Source organism: Lissotriton helveticus, chromosome 5_1 (genome assembly GCF_964261635.1).
Source record: "Lissotriton helveticus chromosome 5_1, aLisHel1.1, whole genome shotgun sequence".
Taxonomy (NCBI): Eukaryota; Metazoa; Chordata; class Amphibia; order Caudata; family Salamandridae; genus Lissotriton; species Lissotriton helveticus.
Window position 1 is genome coordinate 875,439,891 of NC_136065.1, and position 14,712 is coordinate 875,454,602.

Below are 14,712 nucleotides of genomic sequence, written 5' to 3' on the forward strand. Positions count from 1 at the left end.
TTACTTGTGCCACTCTGGTATTTTGCTGCCTCTCTGAGTTTTCTGTTACCGCAACCAGATTTATAACACGATTTACCTTTACCTAAATTCAACCAGTACTATTGGATTACTCAATGGTTGTTCCCTCTTTAAGATAAATGAGCAATAACAATACTTTTGTTGTAAATAATATTGAAATGTTTCAATTCTGAAATTATAAGACTGTGAATTAAACATTAGTATGGTCTGTAGAACGACAGTGATATTCAGAGTGTCTTCAACACTCCCAGTCTTCCCTTCATACTACTTTCCTCTGCAGTCTCTATGCTAGACCGTTTTGTCTTTCTTCTCCCCACATCTTTTAGAACCACTGAAAGGCCCTGTAAGGAACTCACACTGCCCTTGGCCTGAACTATAGCGCTCTAAGTTGTCGCCCCTTGTATTCACCCAGAGATGACTAGGTTCAAAGAATGCATTATACAAGAGGAATATGCAACACGGACAAAAACAGAAAGACAGTATCCTATACATAGCTATCACTCTTAGAGAATGCAAGGTTAAGTAAAGCATGTGAAATTTAAACAGGAACTAAATCACTCACATCAATTATCTTAACGTTTTTTAGATCTATTGCTCAGAAATTAATCATTATTTTGCCAGTATAGTTAATGATAAGGACATGCATATAAGAGCCAATAGAGACCCATGTTAATGACCGCTTTTAATTACTACCAGATGTCAGTCCTGCAAGGACCCAGGCCACTTATTAGCTTGAGCTTTACATTTCATAATTAGAATAGGCAGGTAAATTATCTGCTCAATGGTGCCAGTGCCATCTTGAAACCCTGCCAGGAACATATTCTATTTCCTGTCCACATTCAGTGGCACCACAACTTCACTTTTTTGACGTTCTGGTGGCGCAATGTGCCCCGGTATATTTACCAGGCCACGTAAAGCCACTTATGGCCTTCATAGACTTGTTAATATATGCTCATTTCACGCAGAATACTGAAAGGGACATTCCATGGGTGTTGCTGTGGGTGATCCCACACAACACCCATGGAATCTGAAACATTCCCAGATTTATGAGAAATCCTAACCCTGGGAATGCATCAGGATCTAATGACCCCCCAGGGGTGGTTTCAGGGAGGCGCCACAAAGAGAAATGTCTTTTTTTTTTCCTTTTTCTATGTGTGTTACCTCCAATAATTAGTAACCTGGGGGCATATTATCAAGGGGGTTTATCTCCGCTTTTTGGTTTTAAAAGCCAAGAAAGCGGAGATAAAATTATCTCCCTATTACCTAGCTGTCGCTAACACCAGTTAGCAACAGCTAGTAGTAGATAGCGACCATCTTGGGCCCCACTTTGCATGTCAGTGATATTTATCACTAATGAAATGCAAAGTGGGCGTGCCAAAATGTTAGCGACTGGAAACAGTCGATAATATCGCTATCTCCTATTACCAACTTTTGGAGATATTCGCGCTAAGCGCGAATATCTCCAAAAGCTAACACCTGCCCTGAGCAGTTCTTAGCCATGTTATCCAATGGGAGGTGGATAACATGGCTAAGAGCATTAGCTGAGTAATGCATGAATATCGCTGACTTTTCAGCGATATTCATGCATTGCGGCCGATTTTTATCGCAGTTGCGATAAACCTTGGTAATACCAAGGTTTATCTGCGATAAAAATCGCCGCAGCTCAGCGGTAAATTTTTGTCTCTAACCAAGCAATAGCGATAATTATCGCTATTGCTTGGTAATATGCCCCCTGGTCCTGATGATGGCCTAATACTGTGTAAAGGCCGAAATGCTGTCAACTTCTACAGCGTAATTCATGGTGCCTCCCTCATGATTGTCCATGAAAATATTACTCTGTCCTTAACGTATTAAACGTATGAGCATCATTAAGAATACACTGTATATATTACTTGTTGTGATTTGCGCCTCTTTTCCTGCTGTATATACCCCTTCACGCATCACCAGCGCTGTTCACCTTTTCATGAGCACTTGTGCACAGCATAGTACAGGTTACATGACACTTAGGCGTCGATCCCGATCCGGTAAAATATTCCGCAGTACGAATCGCATTCGTATCCGAATCCGTACGAATGGGAACTTTACGTCCGACCTGCGAATTCCGATCCGTTCCCGTCGATTTCCGTACGATTATCAGCGAACCGTCCGAATCACAGTCGATGATCCGTACGAACATGCATCGGGAATCCTACTGTATGATTCGTAACCAGCCCGTACACACACACAAGTACGATCCTGTACGGGAAGCCTGACAGCGGTTCGTACGGAACAAAGTTATCGCACTTGAATAATGAATCGTACGGCAATATTCGGCTCGCATCAAGCAGCGTCAACACATACCACACGCGTACCCCTCTCTCACGCACAAGTATGACACGCACCCCCCCAACAAGCCCACGCGAACACCCCCACCCGCCAACGGCCCGTACCAGTCAATCGCACGCACAAGTACGACACGCACACCCCCCCAACAAGCCCACGCGAACACCCCCACCCGCCAATGGCCCGTACCAGTCAATCACACACACAAGTACGACACGCACACCCCCCCAACAAGCCCACGCGAACACCCCCACCCGCCAACTGCCCGTACCAGTCAATCGCACGCACAAGTACGACACGCACACCCCCTACGCGAACACCCCCACCCGCCAACGGCCCGTACCAGTCAATCGCACGCACAAGTACGACACGCACACCCCCCAACAAGCCCACGCGAACACCCCCACCCGCCAACGGCCCGTACCAGTCAATCGCACGCACAAGTACGACACACACACCCCCCTACGTGAACACCCCCACCCGCCAACGGTCCGTACCAGTCAATCGCACGCACAAGTACGACACGCACACCCCCCCAACAAGCCCACGCGAACACCCACACCCGCCAACGGCCCGTACCAGTCAATCGCACGCACAAGTATGACACGCACACCCCCCAACAAGCCCACGCGAACACCCCCACCCGCCAACGGCCCGTACCAGTCAATCGCAAGCACAAGTACGACACGCACCCCCCCCAACAAGCCCAAGCGAACACCCCCACCCGCCAACGGCCGGTACCAGTCAATCACATGCACAAGTACGACACGCACACCCCCCTACGCGCACACCCCCACCCGCCAACGGCCCGTACCAGTCAATCTCACGCACAAGTACGACACGCACACATAACCCCAACACCCAAACCAGCACAAGGACTTTGCAAACAAGTGGCACAACAACACTGAACATGTCTCCTGTGTACACACCATACAGAATCAATGTCCTGGTCACAGCCAAACAGAGGTCAACACTAACACCCACCCCATATAACACAGACACAACCAATTCAAATTAAGCCACACCCACTATTTGACCAATAAAAGGGTCCACACATACAACCCATCATCCTTTGCAACATACCCATTCTTGCAAAGAAACAGAGAGCACACCAGCTATTACAGCCACATACCTTCACACATACACCCTATCACATCTACACCCACACCACCCCTTTACAATCACAACCACACACCCTCATCCATACACACCATCACCCCCTCAATCACATACACCCCAAACCATGACCACACCCAAGAATCCAAAGTTCACTAGCCCGGAGATGGAGATACTTACAGATGAAGTCATCAGAGTCGAGCCACAGCTGTTTGGCGCATTGGTCAGACAGACCAGCTTGGCAGAAAAAACACGCCTGTGGGAGAGGATCGTAGACCGGGTCAATGCTGTTGCACCCATCCGGCGCACCAGGCAGGAATGCCAGGCCAGGTGGTATGATCTGCGGAGGATGGTCAAGAAGAAAATGGACCAGGACTACGCCTCTACACACCACACTGGAGGTGGTGGTCCCCGCAGACCTCCTGTATACCATCCCTGGGAGGAGAAAGTCATGGCCCTGCTGCCGCCAGTGGGAGTACATGGAATAGAAGGAGCCGTTGAGTCTGGTGAGTGTACAAAAAATACATGTTACATGGGTGGACTTACAAGAGTGCCTAGCAGCATGGGGTGGGTGGCCATGAGTCCTAGCAGGACACAACTAAAAGTGGTTTGTTGCAAGTGGGACCCACAAAGGGTGGAAGGTGGAGGGTAGGAGGCTGCTCTCATCCCATATGCCTCAGGGCCTCACCCAGGCACCATGCCCAATATACAGGGATAGGGAAATATCACACAAGCTAGTAGACCGCAGCTCGTAAACAATATCATGTTGTGGACACACCTTCCAGAGATACAATATTTTGTGACACAGTAAGGCAGTGTAGCAAGTGAGCAAGCACAAACAACCTGTCTCCAACCCTGTCTCCCCCTCCCACTGTCACCCTCTCCCTCTGTCGCCCTCTCCCACTGTCGCCCTCTCCCTCTGTCGCCCTCTCCCTCTGTCGCCCTCTCCCTCTGTCGCCCTCCCTCCCTCTGTCACCCTCTCCCACTGTCGCCCTCTCCCTCTGTCGCCCTCTCCCACTGTCGCCCTCTCCCTCTGTCGCCATCTCCCTCTGTCGCCCTCTCCCTCTGTCACCCTCCCTCCCTCTGTCACCCTCTCCCACTGTCGCCCTCTCCCTCTGTCGCCTCCCTCCCTCTGTCGCCCTCTCCCACTGTCGCCCTCTCCCTCTGTCGCCCTCTCCCTCTGTCGCCCTCCCTCCCTCTGTCACCCTCTCCCACTGTCGCCCTCTCCCTCTGTCGCCCTCCCTCCCTCTGTCGCCCGCTCCCACTGTCGCCCTCTCCCTCGGTCGCCCTCCCTCCCTCTGTCGCCCTCTCCCACTGTCGCACTCTCCCTCTGTCGCCCTCTCCCACTGTCGCCCTCTCCCTCTGTCGCCCTCCCTCCCTCTGTCGCCCTCTCCCACTGTCGCCCTCTACCTCTGTCACCCTCTCCCTCTGTCGCCCTCTCCCTCTGTCGCCCTCCCTCCCTCTGTCACCCTCTCCCACTGTCACCCTCTCCCTCTGTCGCCCTCACTCCCTCTGTCACCCTCTCCCACTGTCGCCCTCTCCCTCTGTCGCCCTCCCTCCCTCTGTCGCCCTCTCCCACTGTCGCACTCTCCCTCTGTCGTCCTTTCCCACTGTCGCCCTCTCCCTCTGTCGCCCTCCCTCCCTCTGTCGCCCTCTCCCACTGTCGCACTCTCCCTCTGTCGCCCTCTCCCACTGTCGCCCTCTCCCTCTGTCGCCCTCTCCCTCTGTCGCCCTCTCCCTCTGTCGCCCTCCCTCCCTCTGTCACCCTCTCCCACTGTCGCCCTCTCCCTCTGTCGCCCTCCCTCCCTCTGTCGCCATCTCCCACTGTCGCCCTCTCCCTCTGTCGCCCTCCCTCCCTCTGTCACCCTCTCCCACTGTCGCACTCTCCCTCTGTCGCCCTCCCTCCCTCTGTCACCCTCTCCCACTGTCGCCCTCTCCCTCTGTCGCCCTCCTTCCCTCTGTCGCCCTCTCCCACTGTCGCACTCTCCCTCTGTCGCCCTCTCCCACTGTCACACTCTCCCTCTGTCGCCCTCTCCCTCTGTCGCCCTCCCTCCCTCTGTCGCCCTCTCCCACTGTCGCACTCTCCCTCTGTCGCCCTCCCTCCCTCTGTCGCCCTCTCCCACTGTCGCCCTCTCCCTCTGTCGCCCTCCTTCCCTCTGTCGCCCTCTCCCACTGTTGCACTCTCCCTCTGTTGCCCTCTCCCACTGTCACCCTCTCCCTCTGTCGCCCTCTCCCACTGTCGCCCTCTCCCTCTGTCGCCCTCCCTCCCTCTGTCACCCTCTCCCACTCTCGCACTCTCCCTCTGTCGCCCTCCCTCCCTCTGTCGCCCTCTCCCACTGTCGCCCTCTCCCTCTGTCGCCCTCCTTCCCTCTGTCGCCCTCTCCCACTGTCGCACTTTCCCTCTGTCGCCCTCTCCCACTGTCACCCTCTCCCTCTGTCGCCCTCCCTCCCTCTGTCGCCCTCTCCTACTATCGCCCTCTCCCTCTGTCGCCCTCTCCCTCTGTCGCCCTCTCCCTCTGTCGCCCTCTCCCTCTGTCGCCCTCCCTCCCTCTGTCACCCTCCTTCCCTCTGTCGCCCTCTCCCACTGTCGCACTCTCCCTCTGTCGCCCTCCCTCCCTCTTTCGCCCTCTCCCACTGTCGCCCTCTCCCTCTGTCACCCTCCCTCCCTCTGTCGCCCTCTCCCACTGTCGCACTCTCCCTCTGTCGCCCTCTCCCACTGTCACCCTCCCTCCCTCTGTCGCCCTCTCCCACTGTCGCCCTCTCCCTCTGTCGCCCTCTCCCTCTGTCGCCCTCTCCCTTTGTCGCCCTCTCCCTCTGTCGCCGTCCCTCCCTCTGTCACCCTCTCCCACTGTTGCCCTCTCCCTCTGTCGCCCTATCTCCCTCTGTTGCCCTCTCCCACTGTCGCCCTCTCCCTCTGTCGCCCTCCCTCCCTCTGTCGCCCTCTCCCACTGTCGTACTCTCCCTCTGTCGCCCTCTCCCACTGTCGCCCTCTCCCTCTGTCGCCCTCCCTCCCTCTGTCGCCCTCTCCCACTGTCGCACTCTCCCTCTGTCGTTCTCTCCCACTGTCGCCCTCTCCCTCTGTCGCCCTCCCTCCCTCTGTCGCCCTCTCCCACTGTCGCACTCTCCCTCTGTCGCCCTCTCCCACTGTCGCCCTCTCCCTCTGTCGCCCTCTCCCTCTGTCGCCCTCTCCCTCTGTCGCCCTCCCTCCCTCTGTCACCCTCTCCCACTGTGGCCCTCTCCCTCTGTCGCCCTCCCTCCCTCTGTCGCACTCTCCCACTGTCGCCCTTTCCCTCTGTCCCCCTCCCTCCCTCTGTCGCCCTCTCCCACTGTCACACTCTCCCTCTGTCACCCTCCCTCCCTCTGTCGCCCTCTCCCACTGTCGCCCTCTCCCTCTGTCGCCCTCCTTCCCTCTGTCGCCCTCTCCCACTGTCGCACTCTCCCTCTGTCGCCCTCTCCCACTGTCACCCTCTCCCTCTGTCGCCCTCCCTCCCTCTGTCGCCCTCTCCTACTATCGCCCTCTCCCTCTGACGCCCTCTCCCTCTGTCGCCCTCTCCGTCTGTCGCCCTCTCCCTCTGTCGCCCTCCCTCCCTCTGTCACCCTCTCCTACTGTCGCTCTCTCCCTCTGTCACCCTCCCTCCCTCTGTCGCCCTCTCCCACTGTCGCACTCTCCCTCTGTCGCCCTCCCTCCCTCTTTCGCCCTCTCCCACCGTCGCCCTCTCCCTCTGTCACCCTCCCTCCCTCTGTCGCCCTCTCCCACTGTCGCACTCTCCCTCTGTCGCCCTCTCCCACTGTCGCCCTCCCTCCCTCTGTCGCCCTCTTCCACTGTCGCCCTCTCCCTCTGTCGCCCTCTCCCTCTGTCGCCCTCTCCCACTGTCGCCCTCTCCCTCTGTCGCCCTCCCTCCCTCTGTCACCCTCTCCCACTGTCGCCCTCTCCCTCTGTCGCCCTATCTCCCTCTGTTGCCCTCTCCCACTGTCGCCCTCTCCCTCTGTCGCCCTCCCTCCCTCTGTCGCCCTATCCCACTGTCGCACTCTCTCTGTCGCCCTCTCCCACTGTCGCCCTCTCCCTCTGTCGCCCTCCCTCCCTCTGTCGCCCTCTCCCTCTGTCGCCCTCCCTCCCTCTGTCGCCCTCTCCCACTGCCGCCCTCTCCCTCTGTCGTCCTCCCTCCCTCTGTCGCTCTCTCCCACTGTCGCACTCTCCCTCTGTCGCCCTCTCCCTCTGTCGCCCTCTCCCTCTGTCGCCCTCCCTCCCACTGTCACCTCACCGCATCTCCCTGGGCACACACACAGTTGCACCCAAGCACTGCACAGGCCTTACAAACACCACAGAGCAGAATGTTTAGGGATGTCTCCTAATTACCAGCAGTCATCCACTAAGTGCCTGCTACACACACACCATTTCCAGGCAACACTGTACTGTGTCAGGACACACATATCGGAAAGCTCTGTAGTACACAATGGCCACAAATGTAGGCAGCACAAGTCCCTCCTGTGATCACTGCAAACACAAACACCAGGACAAGGTCACACACCCTGTGCATGAACACAAAACTACAATTATGCCAGCATGCTACATCAGGGGGCAGCCAAATCATGAACGATGGACACTTGCAAATCACACACAAACTACTAGCATGGCCTATCATACACCCGCCTTACACAAACTCATCCCCTGGGGACAGGCTTTGGAGTGCAACACTGTCCCAATTGTCATGTACCACAACAAAACACTCACTCATATGAAAACGCATACTACTCATACATGCACATTGCAGATGCTCAAGTCCATTGTGGCGCTCAAACAATGCACGTGCCCCATCTCATGAACGTTGTGGATGCACTGAAGTACCAACATGGACATGGGTATTGACAAGGTAATGCGTCTTACAGAAGTGCCAAGTTCAAAAGCCATGATCTATAAGTGTGTGTACAGGTCCAGGGGTGTTGGCATTGTTTGGCCATCACGGTACAGCAAAAGACATCCAAAGTTGTAGATGTCATGCAAATTAATGATGCTCTGTCTCTTACATCAACATGCTGTATCTAAACTCTGTGCATGCTTCACGCAGACATAAGGATTTACACCGTATCCTGGATGTTGCGTGAACATGACCAATGCTTTACATGTGTTGTGCCGGCAATACAAGACACAGCAATGGCTGTGTCAGTCATTGTCAAGAGAATGGAAGAATGAAAATACCCCAGAGTACATGTCAATTTACTACCACTACATACACAACAGAACAATGTCAACAATGTAAAGCTTGTGGAACTGTGATGCTCATAATGGATAACTAAACAAGATGTCACTTGTTAGTGCCTTAACAGTGTCTGTCTCTCCCACACACAGGGGAACGTGTGGCGCCCCCCCCCCCAACCAGGGGGGAGAAGGATCCCAGTCCCAGGCTCAGCAGGACCCAGACCCCACTGACAGCGACGCCTCTCAACGCACTGTGGATGACCCCAACCAACCTGGCTCCTCTGGATCCCAAACCCCTGCACAAACTGTACCAGCTACATCTCAGCCAACAACCGGACCCATTCCCACCACATCCTAGCAGACAAGTCACAGCCCTGCCCATGATCCACAAGAGAGCCAGTCTGAAAATGAGGGACACCCTTTGTCGGGCACCCCTGAGGTTGCTGACGACCTCCACCCTGGCAGCACTCGGGAGGCCCGTCGATTGGATGTGCCCACAAGCGCAGGCCGTGTTCGTGTGGATCATGGTGGTGGGAGTGGCGGAAGGCGGTGGCGAGATTCTGGCCAGTCAGCTGCAGCACTTGGTATGCCTGAACTCACTAACATCCTGGAGGCATACCGGCGGGACACCAGGGAGATAAGCCAGCTTGCGGAGGCCCTCAACCAGGTGAAAGAACAGCAGGCAGAGCAAATAGCCAGGCAAGACCTACATTATGGACGGGTGGAGGCAAGTCTGGCTCAGCTCTTGACGGTGCATCGGGAAATGAGCCAATCGCTACGTCAGATAGCTGCCAACATGTAGCACCCTCCCTGTGTCACAAGGCCAGCAACATCACGGCAAAGTGTGACACCAGCCACAGGGAGGGAGGAGGAGGAGGAGGAGGAACTCTCTGACGTAGCATCCCATGCATCGTCCAGGCCTGCACCTGAGGGTCCCCCAAGGAAGGTGGGTCGTCCACGGCTAAGACGTTGAGGGGCAGTGGGCCATGCACATCTCCCAGGACACTGGACCTGGCATATTGCCCCTGGGTGCAACAGCATCCCCTATGAGACTCTCCCACATGGACTTGCTAGTCACAGTCTGCCCAATGATGCCAAGCACTGTGGCCTGGACTCTGTTGACTGAAACTGTAAGGCATCTCATCTTCGGCAGTGAACTTTGGATTCCACCCCTTTCTGTACAGCACCTATTCACGTTTCCTGCACAAGATCTCCCAATAAAAATACTAATCCTCATATGCATGTGGTGAGTTATCTTTGAACCACAGCATAAATTGATATGTGTGTGCAAATATATGAAATGCAAGGGTATCCAACTAACAGCAGCCAACCACACACTTGTATCAGAATCTGAGTGCGGATACACATCGGTCAGAAAATCCGAACAACTAGATACATGGATGGAAAAACACACCTGTGTGGGATAGTAAATGCTGGAGGGGGTTTGGATCCCAAAACTGCTATCACAGGCAGGCCCAGGAGAGTCACTTTGAGGTGTACAGATCAGTGTGACAAAACTAGTTGTCCACGTAGGGAGTACCTACAACTGTGTCCTCAGGTATGTGAACTATCATCTGCATGATGCAGTACTGGGGATGTGATGAATGGCGCACAGGACAAGGGTGGCAGGACAGACTGTGGGCAATGGGCTGTAGCACTCTACACAAGCACACCTGAATAGGTGACCTACACCTATGTAGCTACAAGTACTATACTACTGTAATGGGAGCAACGCATACAGAACAACTACCCACATCTGACAAATACCTACACCAGAACGGGGAAATCACACCACACCCAAGAGACGTGGTCATGGTGTGTGTCCCCTGTGGCTACTTGACTGACAGTGACAGCTATGTTTTAGCTGCTGTGGCGTTGACAAGGTAACACTGTACAATATTGTGCCTATGGAAGGTGTGTGTGTGCTGTACATGGCACATGACCTGGTGGTACATAGACCCAATGTCATGTGAATCTGCCATAGTCGTGCCAGTATGTGTTGCACACACAGGCATAGCAGGTGCAATGGCTGAGTTTGAAGCATTGTGATAGCAGGAGGGTGAATGTCTGGTGTTGTCTGTGTGTAGGGTGGCAGGAGCATTCTCTATAAATGGATGGAAGGAGGGTCATCCTGTAGGTGTCTGTGTCCCTGGATAATGTGCGCTGCATGGTGGCTGTGTATGCAGCAGCAGCAATGAGTGAAGACATGACGGCAGGAGGGGTGTGACAACTTGCAAAACAAGCACAAGGGCATTTGCAAGCCACAAAGTGACATGTGTATGTGAAGGCAGGAGTGTCTGCCTCACTCAGGGTCACTGCAAATAAAATGGCACAGTAATCACCAAAGATCACAGTCATTGGATCAGGACCCTTACGGACAAGTGGGACACAAGACACACAGCGTCAGCAGGTGTAGACTACAGCTAGTGTGTTCAAAGCTAAACAGCAACTACAAAGCCATCTACCTCACACACAACATAGTATTCTAGCCTTCCCCAACACCATGCGTGTGGTCACTTTACACGTAAACACATAACAAGCATAAGCTAACGTCATGCTAAATAGTATACATGCACATTAAAAGGACATGTGCGTTGACATCAAGGCGGCACAATAATCTGTAGAACTCAGATGTCAGGCACAACATGATTATTTACATTGTGAGCCCATAGAGCATTATCAAACATACATGAGCATTGGCAAGAACTCCAAATAACACTATTAATGATGTCACCTGTAATGCAGCAGTACTATTGCCTACAAGCCTGTCAAGGACTGGCCGTACCTTTCTTCATCAGAGTGGTGTGATGCTCAAAGGGTTCCACCTCCAAATAGCCCCTTGGTCTGAGTACAAACGACAGACACAAAAGGGTGATCAGGCGAGGGAAGGAGAGGATGGGAACTACTGGGAGAATGACCTGAAACAGAGGTAAATAACCATTAGGAGTACATTCTCATGTCACTGACACTTCAAAAACATCATTAGCTACACTGTACCAGTCACACCTGTGAAGTTTACTGACTGGAGACAATTTTAGATGAGTAATCATGGTATCACATGAGATCCGATGTTATGACACAGACACATAAAACCTAGGACAGTCTGTCATCCATTCGAGTCATGTGTAACGCTCTCAAGTGAGCTACCATGCAATGAGATCTATGTTGTTAAAAATCATTCACTGGCTCAGATGAGGTTGACCTTACAAACAAATGGAAACATATGTCAATGCTACTTACGCTAGCTGTAATGTCTGCATGTGATTATGGGTACCCATAAGGGCCATGTACCCCAACTTGACTTCACCCACAACAGCTGTAAGTATCACATATGATGACGAAGCTAATGATCTACATGCAATGAAGGCACTCAGTAGCCAGTCTTTAGATCTGTCAAGTTTGCATTACTATGCTAAGCATGATATGCAGGTTTAAAACATATAAAGTGCAAGTGATGTTGATCCAAGCCACATAATGAGACCCTAGCATTGCCCAGTAATGCTGCACGGGACTAGAGATTCATGGGAATGACCGCACTCCACTAGTGCTACACAATCAATCACATATGCATCATCCAAACATTGTCATTTCTCATGCTAAACATTTATGGCTTCATGTGAATCAAAACAGAACTGCTACTCACTGTGAAGGCTGGTGTAGCTGTATTTTCGACCTGCACTGAGGTAACAACATGACAGTGACATGATATACTGCAACAAGGGGCAATGCATCCATGTAAACAGAATGACAGGACAGTTATCTCAACATGTGGAACATAGACTGTGCCACATCTACACCACATGGTTTGATGGTAATCAAACGGGACTGGCCCACAAGCTGGAGGTGAGGATCCACTCACATTCTAATGCACACAGAGAGGCTGCAATCCCCCACAGAGTCCGTGGTTGTGACCTCTGACACAATGTAAAGCCATGGTATATGCAATGTTGCAGTGTCAATGTCTACACACATAGATGCATTCACCAGAGTCTCTAACTACAACAGATGACAGTCAGATGGGGTGACTATCCTGTCATGGGAGTGGGCATACATGTAAAAAGTAACATTTTGTTGTTGCATGTATGCATGGTCTCACTACATGCACATGAACATGTACCACACGTTTCAAAACATACCAACGCTAAACAGCCTCATATGAGTCCTTACCCAAATTGACTTCTCCACATGTCCATGCATGCTCCGTTGATTTGGCTGACGTTGCAATCATGATGAGCAATAGCAGGATGACCACGATGACCCCAACGGACAACAGGCAGGACAGGCTGTGGATGAGAGTGGCACACAAGGGGTCAAGTTCTGTTTAATGTCATTTTGACAATGTCCTGTTTATTATCCAGATGTTGTAGTACACCTGTACATTCAAAATGCACACATAGCACGTATGTGTGTTGCTGCACAACAAACATCCAAGTGACCTTGCATAGTCTGTTGCATACACAGCATGCTACCCATGCAACTCTATAGTACATGTTTCAGATTACAGCTGCTATGATTCACCATCATGAAAAGAAGTTGCGGATGAGGCGACTCCGGATATCATCTTCACCCTCCTCGTCGCTGGCATCCTGGGCAAGGCCTTCATCCTCAATGGGCGGATGTTCCAGCTCATCAGGATCAAGGTAGAGTGGCACGGCCTTCTCCACTGCCATGTTGTGTAGCATGCAGCACACGGTGAAGATGTCACACACCTTGCGTGGGCTGTATTGGAGGGCTCCGCCTGTCTTGTCCAGGCACCTGAACCGGCTCTTCAGGAGTCCAAAAGTTCGCTCGATCACCCGCCTGGTCTTCCCATGAGCATTGTTGTAGCGCTGGTCTGCAGCTGTCCTGGGGTTGCGTAGTGGAGTCATTAACCATGGCATGTTTGGATATCCAGGGTCTCCTGCAAATTGACATCATGGAAATGAGTGTGTAATATGATGCAGATCATGAAGTTGTGACATACTGACATACATAGCTGACAGGGTATACTCACCAACAAGACATGCCCGGTGGTTGTGCAGCTGCAGCATCATCTGTGGTACCCTGCTACGCCTCATGATGAAAGCATTGTGGCACGATCCTGGAAAACGTGCAGAAACATGTGAGATAATCATGTTGGCAAGACACACCACCAGGGCATTTATTGAGTGGTAGTGTTTCCTGTTGCGATACGCTTGCTCCTGAGCCTGTGGTGGCACCAGAGTAACATGTGTACCATCAATTGCACCAATTACATGTGGCATGCGGCCCAGGGCATAGAATTCCCCCTTGACATCTGTCAACTCTTCTGGAGTAGGGAATGTAATGAATTCATCTATGTGCCGCAACATAGCTGCCAATACATCACCCAATACCCGGCTAAACATTGTCTGAGACATCACTCCCACATCAGCTATGGTGAATTGGAACGTACCTGTGGCAAAGAAATGGAGGGCTGCCATCACCTTTACCTTGGGTGTCAGCGCAGTAGGATAGCTGTGGCATGGTTGTAGGTGAGCCTCCAGCCTGTCCGTCAGGTCCTTGATCATCTGTCTGTTGAATCAATATCGACGGATGCAATTCCGCTCCCTCATGGCTTCCAAGTCAGGCAACAGCCTTTCCAGAGGGGGTGCCCTGCAATACACAATTTATCAAATATGTCTTCAACTGTCTGACTATGACAATAACAATGTACATGGCACAAGCAACACTGCTTCAAATAATCTAGACAATTTTGAGTGTGGCGTGGGATACACACTGATGTAACATGTGCCAGCTCCCAGCCACTCCTCCGTGAAAAGTAAAAGACCTGTGGTGTGTGGAATGGATATGACATGCATACAAATGATCTGATGGAAAGGTCTTAGTTAACCCTGGGCGAAGCACTACGCTACACTCGCGGAGTTTGCGAAGTTTTTGCAACTTCGCACTACGCGAGCGGCACGTAGCACAGTGCGAACATGCGTAGTGCAGCGTAGCGTAGTGCAGCGCTCATTTTTTGCTTGTTCGCGGTCCTGAACATCATGTTCGCGACCGCGAGCAAGCAAAATGACATCCCGGCGAGATTCTCAACACGAGGA